Source organism: Hemitrygon akajei, unplaced genomic scaffold (genome assembly GCF_048418815.1).
Source record: "Hemitrygon akajei unplaced genomic scaffold, sHemAka1.3 Scf000072, whole genome shotgun sequence".
NCBI classification, from domain to species: Eukaryota; Metazoa; Chordata; class Chondrichthyes; order Myliobatiformes; family Dasyatidae; genus Hemitrygon; species Hemitrygon akajei.
Window position 1 is genome coordinate 4,009,087 of NW_027331958.1, and position 14,450 is coordinate 4,023,536.

The 14,450-nt window shown below is 47.9% G+C and overlaps 2 non-coding genes across 2 annotated transcripts; both read left to right on the plus strand.

Moving 5' to 3' along the window:
* The first annotated feature begins 228 nt into the window (after positions 1 to 228).
* Positions 229 to 301, plus strand: trnak-uuu (transfer RNA lysine (anticodon UUU)). Its single transcript has one exon. It is a non-coding gene; the product is annotated as a tRNA-Lys (tRNA).
* Positions 302 to 11,150: 10,849 nt separating this feature from the next.
* trnak-uuu (transfer RNA lysine (anticodon UUU)) lies at positions 11,151 to 11,223 on the plus strand. Its single transcript has one exon. It is a non-coding gene; the product is annotated as a tRNA-Lys (tRNA).
* The last annotated feature ends 3,227 nt before the right edge of the window (positions 11,224 to 14,450 follow it).

Below are 14,450 nucleotides of genomic sequence, written 5' to 3' on the forward strand. Positions count from 1 at the left end.
AAAAACTTTGGAAATGAATCGGAGAAAGTAAATTGAAATGGAGAAACATTCGAGACAGATTCCTGTCTGAACGTGGGGTGTAGTGATTGTAAGCGTGTTGTAGTGTGTGTGTGTGTGTGTGTGTGTGTGTGTGTGTGTGTGTGTGTGTGTGTGTGTGTGTGTGTGTGTGTGTGTGTGTGTGTGCGTGTGCGTGTGTGTTTCCAGTGTAATTGGTTCCAGTATAACAGAGCCTGGGTAGCTCAGTCGGTAGAGCATCAGACTTTTAATCTGAGGGTCCAGGGTTCAAGTCCCCGTTCAGGCGCTCACTTTATATCGCAGGTTGTCTCCTCATCGCCGCATTCAGTTCCGTCCCCTGACAGACAGCTTTTCCACTCCAAACGCATGAAATGTTCGGGGGAACTCTTCACTCACAGGGGGCTGGGAGAGTGAAACCAGCTTCCAGCGGAAGTGATGGATGCGGGTTCGGTTTTAGCACTTAGGAGACGTTTGGGTAAGTACATGGCTGGAGCGGGTGTACTGGGGGTAATTGACCAGGTGCAGGCCCTTGGGACTAGTCTGAATAATAGATCGGTACGGACTAAATGGTCTAAGCCTGTTTCTGTGCCGGTCCCCGTGACTCTGATTTCCAGAGTGGGTGATTTAGAATGCAATGCAATTATGCAGAAAGTACTCACATTGATATTAACCCTATATTTCTGATTCAGTTCATCCATTGCCAGTCCAGAGGACACGGCGCATGTATCTGGCTGACCTTTGCCATACCACGTCAGCACACAACACTCCATATCGGGCCTTTACCAGCGTAATATACAATTTCACACTAACATCCCAACTCCCGCGCTCTCTACTCTGATTTGTGAAGCCAATGTGCATGTTTCCACTGTGAGAGTCACTGGGATCTGCAGTGAGCCGACAGGCCGCGTCGTCCCGAACTCCACTCTAAAGAGCATCCCAGATTATTGATTATACGTTACTGAAATAAAATTGAATTTGACACAAGACACACGGCCCTTCGTGGTCAAGCCGACTTCCAACATAACATATTGTGGGTCAGTGAGCCTCAGCTCAGCAGTAGGAGAGCTGCTGGAAGTGATTGTTTTGGCTGGGGGTTTCTGTGCATTTGGAATGTATACGGTCAGCTGTTGAACAGTCATTATTGTTTCGTGTCCTGCAGGGCTTATTTTGCTTGGCTGACGGCGTGTGCTGAGAAATTAAAAAAATATCGAAGGTGATTAATGAGGTTAGGATAGTGGATTTTTGAGAGGTGTTTCAGACAATAAAACACAGAGGCCGAACTGTCTATTCACCCCATCGAATCCGCTCCGCAATTTCATCATGGATGCTTTCATCATTTTCTTTCTGAATCCCATTATCCCTCCCACTGCCCTTAACCTTTGGCACCTTCACTAATCAGGAGCCTATCAACCTCTGCTTTAAATATGACGTGTAACTTCGCTTCCGTAGCCGACTAAGGCAACAGTTCTACCGATTCGACACTCTCTGGTTTTCTGTCTCGCCCCATCCATCTGCCCACGAACCATTGTTCCCCAAACCGCTCTCACCCATGTACCTACACAAAAGTCCCTTCAATGTGACAACTTGATCAACACTCGCACCACACCCTGAGAGACGAATCTGGGCTCGTATTCTATTAAACATTTCACCGTTCACCCGCAACCCGTGACACCTAGATCTTGTCTACACCAGCAAGAGGGGAAGGGGGAGAGCCTGCATGGACCCACCCTATCTCAACCTCCAAATATTTTATATAGCTGTAACATCACTTCTCAAATCCACACTCTGTGCGCTGACCGATGAGGGTCAGTGTCCCAGACACTTGTAAAGTCTTTGTGGGATGTTCTTGTGTTTGGGTGTACGTGACCAGCAATGTTTGGCAAGGATCGGTGACAGAGCCTCTGTTGTTTTGATAGATTATAAATGACTTGGATGAAAATGGAGATGGGTAGGATAACCTTCACCGCTAGGGACATTCAATGTAAGAATCGAGAAGTAATGTTGCAGCTCTCTGAAATTTTGTCCGGGCCGCACTGGGAGTGTTGTGTACAGCTCCGAGCGCTCCATTACAAGGAGAGCGTAGTGCCGTTGGTGATGTTTCAGAAGTGGCTTACCGGGCTGACGCATGGCTGAGACGGTGTTCTCTGCAAGGACAGTTTGTCAGACACATTTAGGACAGACAGTCGGAATATTTCCCCCAGGGTACACATGTCAAGTGCTGGAGTGGATGCATTTAGGGTGAGAAGGGGAAACTTTAAAGGGGATCACGGGATCAGTATCGGAATGTTTTTTTTTAAATTGATGTGTAGTTAAGATCAGAAGTATTTGACAAGGTGCAACACATGAGGTTGCTTAACGAGCTACGAGCCGATGGTATTACAGGAAAGATTCTAGTATATACAAAGCAGTGGCTGATTGGCTGGAGGCAAAGACTAGGAATGAAAGGAGCGTTTTCTGATTGGCTGCTGGTGACCAGTGTGTTTCCACAGGGGTCCGTGTTGGGACCGATTCGTATTTGATTATATGTCAATGATTTGATTGATGGCATTGATGGTTTTCTTGTAAAGTTTCTATACGATATGAGGAAAGGTGAGAGGCAGGTAGTGTTCAGAAAGTCCAGAATGACCCTAGGAATGAAAGCGTTGTCATATGGGGAGCGTTAGACGGACCTGAGCCTGTAGCGCTGAAATTTAAACGGATGGAATCTCATTGAAACCGATCGAATGGTAAAAGGCCAGGATGGAGAGGGTATGGAGAGAGTTTCCTATAGTGGTGGTGGGGAGGGGGTAGGGTCTCGGAGCGGAGGGAACAACCTCAGTATAGAGGGATGTCCATTTAGAACGGAGATGAAGAGGAATTTCTTCAGCCAGAGGCTGATCAATCTGTGGAATTCGTTACCACGTGCGGCTGTGGAAGACAAGTCATTGGGTGCATTCAATACGCAGGCTGATAGATTTTCATTAATCAGGGCGTGTTAGATTCCGGGAAAATTTAGGAGAATGGGGGTTAGGAGAGGAACTGGACTTACCTTGAACAAATGATGGAACAGACTCGATGGGCCGAATGGAATTAGGCTCCTCCTATCTCTCATGGTCACATGGTCTTATGGAATAACTATGAGGGTGGGGTGAATGGACGGGTGTAGCGCTTCTGGCGCTTGCAGGGTTAAGAGCCAGGATGGAGATTCGTGGGGAGGGACGGATGGACAAGGGAATCACGGAGGGAGTGATCCCGGCGGAACGCGGCGTGTATGGGGATGCGGAGGGAAGATGAGAGTGAAAGTTACGGTGTACGGTGTGCTGGATGCGGGGGCTCATGGAGTGGGAGGGGTGGAGAAGAGGAGCTCTGTCCTTGTTAAGGCGGCGGGAATGTTGCCGGGGGTGGGGGGGGGGGAACGTGAAAGTGCCCTTTTCATAAGGTTCGCCGGGCATTTTCCAGCCGAAAACTACATTTTGACAATATGATGAATTGCCCGGGATCATCTCAGTGATAATGATCAATAGATCTGCAGTTGCCATGGCCACCAAGTAGTGACGGATGCAGGTGGGTGGGGAGGGGACACACTTCCTTTGGGTTAGGATCACGGATTCACTAGAAAACAAAGTAAAATTAGTAGACATATCTGCGAATCGCTCTGATGAGGGAGGGAATTGGATTCGACATCAGCTTTAGGGGAAATGCCCGAGTGTGGTAGTGGATGGTTGCTTTTCTTCTGGGAAGCCTGAGACCAGTGCTGTAGCGCAGGGATCCGTGATGGGCCCGTTGTTATTTTCATCTATATCCACATTCCGGATGATGATATCTTAAGATTTATCTTTTCTTACTCTGAGGATTTTTTTTCATCTGACAGTCACAATTATGTTAATAACGGAGCAGGAGATTTCTCGTTCGAGTTTATGACCAGAAAATTTTTGGTGCATTAATTTTTTTCGGTTAATTCAATAACCGTCTCCCCGCTGCGCCAGTACGGACAGCACTACGAGATTTTATTTCTTAATAATTCGGAGGATGGAGTTAACCGGATACTTCACGGCGTTGACAAACTCCTGCCTGAACTTCGATTGAGTCACCCCATAAATGAAAGTGTTGGTGCACACACTGAAGTTCTGTAGCATATATCCGACATTTGCAAAGATAAATTCGGAATTGTTGTACTGGCTGGGAGTTGTTCCGGCGATGTTGTAATATAAGAAGTCAAGGACAGTTGTTAACCACAGAAGGATAAAGCTGCCAGATATAGTAAACAGTAAGATCATCGACCTCCTCCTGCTCTCCATCTCCGGGTCACTTTGATTCTGTCCTTTGCTCTGACCCCTCAGGGCTTTCCGCACACGACTGGCCAGTAAAATGTGTCTGACCGTCAGAACATTGAACAGCAAAATAAAAGCGAAAGGCAGCAGGGGGGTCACAACCTTATCAAACATCCTGAACCCCACCCACAGCGGGTCGGTGTAATAAACCCGCTTCCGTTTACAGAACCACGGTACTTTACCGATGATAAATCTGGGTTCGGAAAAGAAATAGAAAGGGACGTTTTTCAGACACAGCAGGACGCCGGTTATCGCCAGAACAGCAGACGCAGTTTTCAAGGTGCAGTATTTTGTTTTCAGCTTCTGGCAACAAATGAGGACAAAGCGGTCGAAGCTGAAAGCGACGGTGAACCAGACGGAACAGTCCCTGGCCGCGCACATCAGGAAGAAGTTAATGTTGCAGGTGGGATACCTGTCCAGGAATGATCCGGGCAGGTAACAGCTGATCCGCATCAGTATGACGGCGGTGACGACAGCCAGCATGTCCGCCGCCGCCATGACAACCAGGTAGCAAGTGGTGCAGCTGGAGAGGCCGCACTTTCCCCGGGACAGGATCGCGATCGCCACCAAGTTCACTGTGGAGAATAAAAGAGAATGGATATTTTAATAAACTTTGCCGACTGTTCGGAGCCCCGGATGACTTCGTCAGTGAGATCCTACTCACCAGACCCACGCTACCGCCTTCTTTCAATCAACTGGTTATCTGCTCTGCCTCTTTACACAAGACTGAGTTCTGTTTCTCAAGCCCTGCTTACACATAACCGGGCTGTAATTCCTGTCACCATAAAAACACCGTTTTCACTGGAGCAATTATGTTACTGTGTAAGCAGGATATAGGAATGGAGACCGCTTCAGAGATGGATGACCGGCACCGACAGACGGTCCTGATACAGGCAACAACATGTCTGCTACCCGACCGTGAGTCCGATCGAGAACTCTAAAATTGCCATTTTTACAATTATAATTTCAAAGTTAATCTCAGTTGAAAGAAAGGAATGAACAGTAAATATTATTCACAATATCTTAACAAAACACTGTTGCTGATCCTACGATGGGACGCAAAGATGCAAATTCAATGGACTGAGAGGCGCCTTTTCGAATCGATGTTTTACGGTCTTCAGGTATCATCTGTGCCGCTCGACATTGAATTAGATATTGAGCGTGGAGTTTGTCACATTAAACAACAGAATTCAAGTTTAGTCTCAGTTGAAAGAATGCAATAAACAGCAAATGCTGTTCGGAATATCTGAACAGAATAATGCCGCTGATACTATGATGGGACATGGGATTAACCGCTGGATCAACAGGCAATAATTCCTGGTACAAAACGGAGCAAATTACTGGCTGACAACGCATCATTTCCAGTCGCTTACCGGGCAAGCCAATGGTGGCAATGATCAAATAGTAGATCCTTCGGACGCTGTTAAATGTTTCCAACATTTTCGGCCCGCACGCTGTTGGCGGCCTTTCTGATTGAAGATCCGGATCCGCATTCTTTCCTGGATCATCACAATTATAAACCCTGAGATCTCCTCCGGGAATCTTTAATTGCAACATCGTTCAATACCGATAAATTTAGCATTGAGAAACAAAGATGACGACAGCAGCGTGGCATCTTCATTGTGTTGAAATTTAATTATTTCACCGATGCAAATCAGACACCAGCAAACATGCGGCCGTTAACAATGAAGCATAACTCGGTAGGCAGAATTGTAATTCAACAATGGGACCATTTGTGGCCCGTCCAGAAATTGTCGAGGTGCGTCAAAAAGAAAAGGACAGAGAGACCAAGCCGTGGTATAAACAAAGATGTTTGGTATTTGTTACAAGTGAGATATTCCAGGCCAATGTTATGGCATTTAATAGAGATTAGGTATGGTTTGAAAGCAGAGAAAGTGGATTGTGAGAGAAGCGACTCTTGATTCTATGAAGCCTAAATTTGGAATGGATATTCTGAAAGACGGGGCTACAGTGATCACACTAGTGAACGACAACTGGAAGTGATATTCCTAGAGGACTAGAGCGTCAAATTCGGTTCGCCCCTATTGCCGAACTCTTGTTAGTTTTGCAGTACTCTACGATGAGTTATGCCAACTCAGTGATCGGACTTAATGTATGATATTGTTTGATCAGGTCCTATTGATTTGATCATAGATTCATGGAGATTACAGCACAGATACAGACCCTGTGTCCACCGATTCAGCTCCGGTGATTATCCGCCCATTTACGTTACTCCCACACTCGTCCCGTTTTATTTCCACTTCATTCTCATCAACTTGTTCCGCAGAGCATTTTACCATTTCCCTGTATTATCAGTAATCCAAGTACACAACATCAGCTGCTCCTCCCTTGTCCATGCTGCTTGTTAATTCTTTGAAGAATTCCGGCAGATTTATCAGGCAAGATTTTCCCTTGAGGAAACCATGATGACCACGGCCTATTTTATTATGTGACTCCAAGTATCCCGAGACATCATCCTGAATAATTGACTTCCAACATCTTCCCAACAACAGAAGTCAGGCTAACAGCCCCAGAGTTTCCTTTCTTCTGCCTCTCTTGAGGATTCGAGTGACATTTTCACATTTCCAGTTTTACAGAACCATTCCGAAATCTCGTGGTTCTTGAAGGACCATTGCCAATCCCTCACCAGTCTCTTCAGCCATGTGTTTCAGAACCGTGCAGTGTACACCATCTGGTCCAGCTGACTTATCGACCTTCAGATCGTTCAGTTTCCCAAGACCCTTCTCTCTGGTTAAGGTAACTTCACACACTTCGTGCCCCCTGACACCTGCAACTTCCACCATACTGCTAGGGTCTTCCACCGTGAAGACTGATGCACAATACTTACTCAGTTCGTCCGCTATTTACTTGTCCGCATTACTACCTCTCCAGCATCGTTTTCTATTGTTTGCGGGTCTGTGCTAAAAAGACAGATCGCACAAATAATAATAAAAATGTAAATAAATAAAACTAAGAAAATGATGTTAGAGTCATTGAAAGTATGTCTCTGGGTGGAGGAGTCAGTTCAGAGCTGAAGTGAGTGAAGTTATCCACGGTGGATCAGGAGCCTGATGGTTGGACGATGATAACTGTCTGTGGAAAGTCGTTTATACCAAGACAAGCATCTGCCACAATCCTGTGCAAGCTGGAGATGTTCTTAGGGATTGTGAGGCGATGAATGCAGCTGCTGAGTTTCGACAAGGAACAGAGAGACGCAGGGAATAAGTTAGCATTGCAATTCCAAACGCCGAGGTTTTCCTCAGGCCACACGGCTGCGAATGGTCGGAGAACCAATCGGCGGTTCAGCACAGAATGAGTGGCCGCTCAACACATTTCGTCCGAGGGGCCTCTGGAGCCGTTTCCAGCCGCCTGAGTTTGGTCAATATCGTTCTCAACCTTTCCGAGACAGGTATCTGTCCCCGGGACCTCGATAGTTGTTTGGAATGGGTGGCGTGGAGTTGTGCCCTTTGACCGGAGAACCAGTTTAACCCATACGTACTGTTCGGGTCAAATGTGACCCGTTTTGACTTTCGACAGCAATAAAAACACCCTAAATGCCATTTTGAGCCGAAATTTGATGACTTTTCCTGAAGTGACCCACAATGCGCAAAGATGAAAATATTTAAATTTTTTATACCTTATTACAGGTGCTACAAATTTTTGTACATTCAGGCTTTTCTATTGAAAAGGATTTTAAGTCTCTGAAATATTAATTAAGGATTAATCACCCATTTATAAATGTCAGATCGGCTACTTATACATTCTAAATAGACCTGTGGTTCAAAATTTGGTATAGACACTTGTAATGAGGGCATTCTTGGGCCGGGTCAGAATTGAAGGGAAAGAATAGAACAGGTTGCCTGGGTTAATATATCACGACCATTCAGCGCAGGTTAACAAACTGAATAACGACGTCGGCTTATGCAGTGTCCATATACTTCAGTCGGTACTGATCTTCATCGCAGATCAACATTTCAAACGAATGAAGTTCATGCGATATTTTTTTTGAACAGAATGAGCTGTTGTAAACATTACTCTCATAGATCGCATCATCCCCTCTGAATCGTGTTATCTTCCCATCTGCCTGTTCCGGTACCTGTTATACGGTACATGACTTGGAGTGAAATGTAGACGGGTTGATCAATAAGCTGACAGGTGACGGAATAAAAACACCGGAGTCGTGTATAGAGAAGGAAGCTGTCAACAGTCGCAGCAGACGGAGGCAGATGAATGTCAGTGTCATGGTCCGGACCGTGACATCCACATTCCGGTTCACGGTCCAGTCCTTGTTCCTTATTCCAGGTTTTCCGGGTTTCCACAGTTTCTGTTGAGGCACCTGATTCTTGTTTGGGCTGGCCTCATAAATAGCTTCAGGAATCAGCCTCTGGATGCTGGATTCTTCCTGTCCAAACCCCCTGTCTGTATCCCTTCCCTTCACCTTTCTCCTGGAGACTAGCCTAGCCGAGCCTTGCCTTGCCTTGCCTTGCCTTGCCTTGCCTCGCCTCGCCTGGAGCCTTACCTCGACTTGTCTCTGCCTGGAACGTTGCCTCGCCATGCCTCTGCCTGGAGCTTTGCCTCGCCTTGCCTCTGCCTGGAGCTTTGCCTCGCCTTGCCTCGCCTGGAGCTTTGCCTCGCCTTGCCTCTGCCTGGAGCTTTGCCTCGCCTTGCCTCGCCTGGAGCTTTGCCTCGCCTTGCCTCGCCTGGAGCTTTGCCTCGCCTTGCCTCGCCTGGAACGTTGCCTCGCGTTGCCTCTGCCTGGAGCCTTACCTCGACTTGTCTCTGCCTGGAACGTTGTCTCGCCTTGTCTCTGCCTGGAGCCTCGCCCTGTTTGGAACTGTCTGTCTGTATCCACGCCTTTGCTAGGTAGGTCCGGCCTTTTGCCGCTGCCTAGCATTGGGAACTGTCTCGTCGTGTTCAGCGTTCTGAGTAATGAGTCCCGGCCCTACGCCCTCAAGGACGGGTTCCGGCTCGGTATTCTATGTTCCTGTTTCTCCCCCGACCAAGGCTCTGTGTTCTCGTCATGCCCATGTGCCTCGCCCAGCACAGGATTACCTTATTCCCTCGGCCTGTGCTGGGGTTCCCTTGACCAGGAGTCTCACGTCCAGTCCTATTGTCTCTCCCTCGACCAAGGCTCTGGGTTCACGTCATGTCCATGTGCCTCGCCCAGCACATGATTACCTTGCCCAGCCCGGTGCTGGGATTCCCTCGTCCTGAGCTGGGGTTCCCTTGACCCGTCCTGGAGTTTCACGTCCAGTCCTATTGTCTCTCCCTCGACCAAGGCTCTGTGTTCTCGTCATGCCCATCTACCTCGCCCAGCACAGGAGTATCTTGCCCAACCCGGTGCTGGGATTCCCCCGTCCTGAGCTGGGGTTCCCTTGACCCGTCCTGGAGTTTCACGTCCAGTCCTATTGTCTCTCCCTCGACCAAGGCTCTGTGTTTTCGTCATGCCCATCTACCTCGCTCAGCACAGGAGTACTTTGCCCAGCCCGGTGCTGGGGTTCCCTTGTCCCGTCCAGGAGTCTCATGTCCAGTCCTGTGCCTCTCCTCGTCCTGTAGCCTCGTCTTGTCCTCGCCGGGATCTGGAATCCGATCCTGAGTCAAGACCCAGGTTCTGGGTCCTGGTCCAGTCTCTGGCTCGGAATCCAAGCCCAGGCTCCCTGTCCCCAGTTCCATGTCCTGGTTCCCTATCCTAGTCAGGTTCTAGCTCAGGCCCGGAGTCCTTGTCTCGTCGGGGGCCGGTGTCATGTCCAGCGTCTTTTCTTCCTCCCTTCCGCTGCTTCCTTCTCACGCCCACTCCTGTTCCTGGCAGTTCCGTGTTTGTGTATTGCTTTTGGGATCACTTACAACGCCCTCCTTATGACAGTCAGATGATGTTTAACCGGACAAGTGTGAGGCTTTGCACTCTGTGTAGTCAAATGTCAAAGGGTAGGACTCAGTAAGTGACAGAGGGACCATGTCGTCCCAATCTACAGCACATCTCTCTGAGAGGGGCAACACAATAGACGGGGTGGCGAAATCAGTGACCGGTTGCCTTAAGTGTTGAGGGATTGAGTAGAATAGTCAAAAATCGTAAATCTGCATAAACGTTAGTCAGGTTGCATATGATGTAATGCGATCATTTCTTGTTACCCTGACACAGGTAAAAACGCTTTGGAGAGGCCGCAGGGGAGGTTCACCGGATTATTACCTGTATCAGAGGCTAATAGTTATAAGGAGAGTTGGAATTGGAAATAGTTTACCATTGCCTCATGCAGAAATAAAATCAAAAACGTGTTTGCGTCCTGCACACAAAGATCAGATCATTGAATAAGGCGTTGAACTGGAACAGGGTAAAACAATAAAAGAATGCAGAATAAGGTGTAACAGTTACAGAGAGAGGGCAGAACAGGTAAACGATAAGGTGTGTGATCATAACGAGGTAGACTGTGAGGTCAAGAGTCCGTCTTATCGTCCCAGTGAACCATTCAATAGTCTTACCCGGTCCCGTGATCCCGAATCCATCTGCCCTGTCCGTCACTCATTGCATTAAAGTCAATGCAGCCTCGCCCATCAGACCTTCTCGCTCCCTGTTCCGCCCCTGCCTGCCGCATCTCCCGAACTCACTCCCTTTGACTTATTCACTTTGCCGCAGACATCTCTTCCTCCTGCACGACGGGCCCGGATCCCCGTGTTAACGTTGGGTGCAGTGTTGTAGTGTGTGTGTGTGTGTGTGTGTGTGTATGTGTGTGTGTGTGTGTGTGTGTGTGTGTGTGTGTGTGTGTGTGTGTGTGTGTGTGTGTGTGTGTGTGTGTGTGTTTCCAGTGTAATTGGTTCCAGTATAACAGAGTCTGGGTAGCTCGGTCGGTAGAGCATCAGACTTTTAATCTGAGGGTCCAGGGTTCAAGTCATTGTTCAGGCGCTCACTTTATATCGCAGGTTGTCTCCTCATCGCCGCATTCAGTTCCATCCCATGACAGACAGCTTTACCACTCCAAACGCATTGAAATGTACGGGGGCACTCTTCACTCACAGGGGGCTGAGAGAGTGAAACCAGCTACCAGCAGAAGTGATGGATGCGGGTTCGGTTTTAGCACTTAGGAGACTTTTGGGTAAGTACATGGATGGAGAGGGTGTGCTGGGGGCAATTGACGGTGCAAGTCCTTGGGACTAGTCAGAATAATAGATCGGTGCGGACTAAATGGTCTAAGCCTGTTTCTGTGCCGGTCCCCGTGACTCTGATTTCCAGAGTGTATGATTTAGAATACAGTGTAATTATGCAGAAAGTACTCACATTGATATTAACCCTATATTTCAGATTCAGTTCATCCACTGCCAGTCCAGTGGTCACGGCGCAAGTATCTGGCTGACCTTTGCCATACCACGTCAGCACACAACACTCCATATCGGGCCTTTACCAGCGTCTTATACAATTTCACCCAGACATCCCAACTCCCGCGCTCTCTACTCTGATTTGTGAAGCCAATGTGCATGTTTCCTCTGTGAGAGTCACTGGGATCTGCAGTGAGGCGACAGGCCGCGTCGTCCCGAACTCCACTCTAAAGAGCATCCAGATTATTGATTATACATTACTGAAATAAAATTGAATCTGACACAATACACACGGCCCTTCGCGGTCAAGCCGACTTCCACCATAACATATTGTGGGTCAGTGAGCCTCAGCTCAGCAGTAGGAGAGCTACTGGAAGTGATTATTTTGTCCGGGGGTTTCTGTGCATTTGGAATGTATACGGTCAGATGTTGAACAGTCATAGTTTTGTGCCATGCAGGGCTTATTTTGATGGCTCACGGCGTGTGCTGAGAAATTAGAAGAAAACATCAATGGTGATTGATGAGATTAGGATAGTGGATGTTTGTGAGGTGTTTCAGTCAATAAAACACAGAAGCGGACTGTTCATTCGGCCCATCAAATTCACTCCACAATTTCGTCATGGATTTTTATATTTCCTTCTGAATCCCATTATCCCGCCTACTGCTCTTAACCTTTGACGCCTTCACTGATCAGGAGCCTATCAACCTCTGATTTAAATATGACGTGTAACTTCGCTTCCGGAGCCGACTGAGGCAACAGTTCTACCGATTCGACACTCCCCGGTTTTCTGTCTCGCCCCATCCACCTGCCCACGAACCATTGTTCCCCAAACCGCTTTCACCCATGTTCCTACACAAACGTCCCTTCAATGTGACAACTGGATCAACACTCGCACCACCCCCTGAGTGACGATTTTGGACTCGTGTTTCTATTAAACATTTCACCATTCAGCCACAAACCGTGACACCTAGTTCTAGTCTAAACCAGCAAGAGGGGGAGGGCGAGAGCCTGCATGGACCCACCCTATCTCAACCTCCAAATATCTTATATAGCTGCAACATAACATTCCCCAAATCCACACTCTGTGCGCTGACTGATGCAAAGTCTTGGTGGGATGTTGGGTGTCCGTGAACAGCAATGTTAGGCAAGGATCGGTGACAGAGTCCCTGTTGTTCGTGATAGGCCCTGGATGAAAATGGAGATGGACAGGATAACCTTCACCACTAGGGACATTCAATGTAAGAATCGAGAAATAATGTTGCAGCTATCTGAAATTTTGTTCAAGCCGCACTGGGAGTATTCTGTACATCTCCGAGCGCTCCATTACAGGGAGAGCGTGGTGCCGTTGGTGAGGTTTCAGAAGTGGCTTACCGGGCTGACGCATGGGTGGGACGGTATTCTCTGCAAGGACAGTTTGACAGACACATTTAGGACAGATGCCTACACCTTTACTCGAGGGCCGCTTGCAATTCCCTTCCCTCATATCCCTTTGCTTGCCTTAGTGTGTAATCCTTGCCGTCCTTGTTCTTTAACGTGCTTAGCCACTGAGCCTCCACAGACACATTTTGTGCCGTGGATTCCCAAAATTCGCCACTTCCAGTGAAAACAAATCTCTATTCATAGCGACCGCTCATCTTGAGCCTGTGATCGCTGATTCTGTACGCCCCCCGCAGGCGCAACACCCATCTTACTGCTGGCATAAGAAGACTGGCCGAAATGTTTAGAGTTTTAGAGATAATACAGAGAAGTGCAGAAACTGTTATTGGCCAGTTGAGTAACTGTACCTCAAAAGCCGCTTCTTGTCTGGCAGAAGATTGATTCATCGGAAGAAAACAGAAATCTGTTGAACAGCATTAAATTAAAAGTCAGCATTAGGGATGTTTTTCACTTTATTCCTCCATTTCTAATCAGAGGACCAATGATGGGCACTCGCTTGTGGCTTACCTCCGCCTGTTTATTGGTTGAGTGCGTGAGAATTTCTCGGAACCACACCATCTGTAATACTGCAGCCCAAACTCTTCCCTTAGTGCATCGAGAAACACAGAGACGCTTTCCACTACCCTCGGCAGAACTCATACTACAGCCCAAACTCTTCCCTCACTACTTCGAGAAACACAGTCACGCTTTCCACTACCCTCGCCAGAACTCATACTACAGCCCAAACTCTTCCCTCACTACATCGAGAAACACAGTGACGCTTTCCACTACCCTCGCCAGAACTCATACTACAGCCCAAACTCTTCCCTCACTACATCGAGAAACACAGTGACGCTTTCCACTACCCTCGGCAGAACTCATACTACAGCTCAAACTCTTCCCTCACTACATCGAGAAACACAGTGACGCTTTCCACTACCCTCGCCAGAACTCATACTACAGCCCAAACTCTTCCCTCACTACATCGAGAAACACAGAGACGCCTTCCACTACCCTCGGCAGAACTCATACTACAGCAGAAACTCTTCCCTCACTACATCGAGAAACACAGTGACGCTTTCCACTACCCTCGCCAGAACTCATACTACAGCCCAAACTCTTCCCTCACTACATCGAGAAACACAGAGACGCCTTCCACTACCCTCGGCAGAACTCATACTACAGCAGAAACTCTTCCCTCACTACATCGAGAAACACAGTGACGCTTTCCACTACCCTCGCCAGAACTCATACTACAGCCCAAACTCTTCCCTCACTACATCGAGAAACACAGAGACGCCTTCCACTACCCTCGGCAGAACTCATACTACAGCAGAAACTCTTCCCTCACTACATCGAGAAACACAGTGACGCTTTCCACTACCCTCGGCAGAACTCAT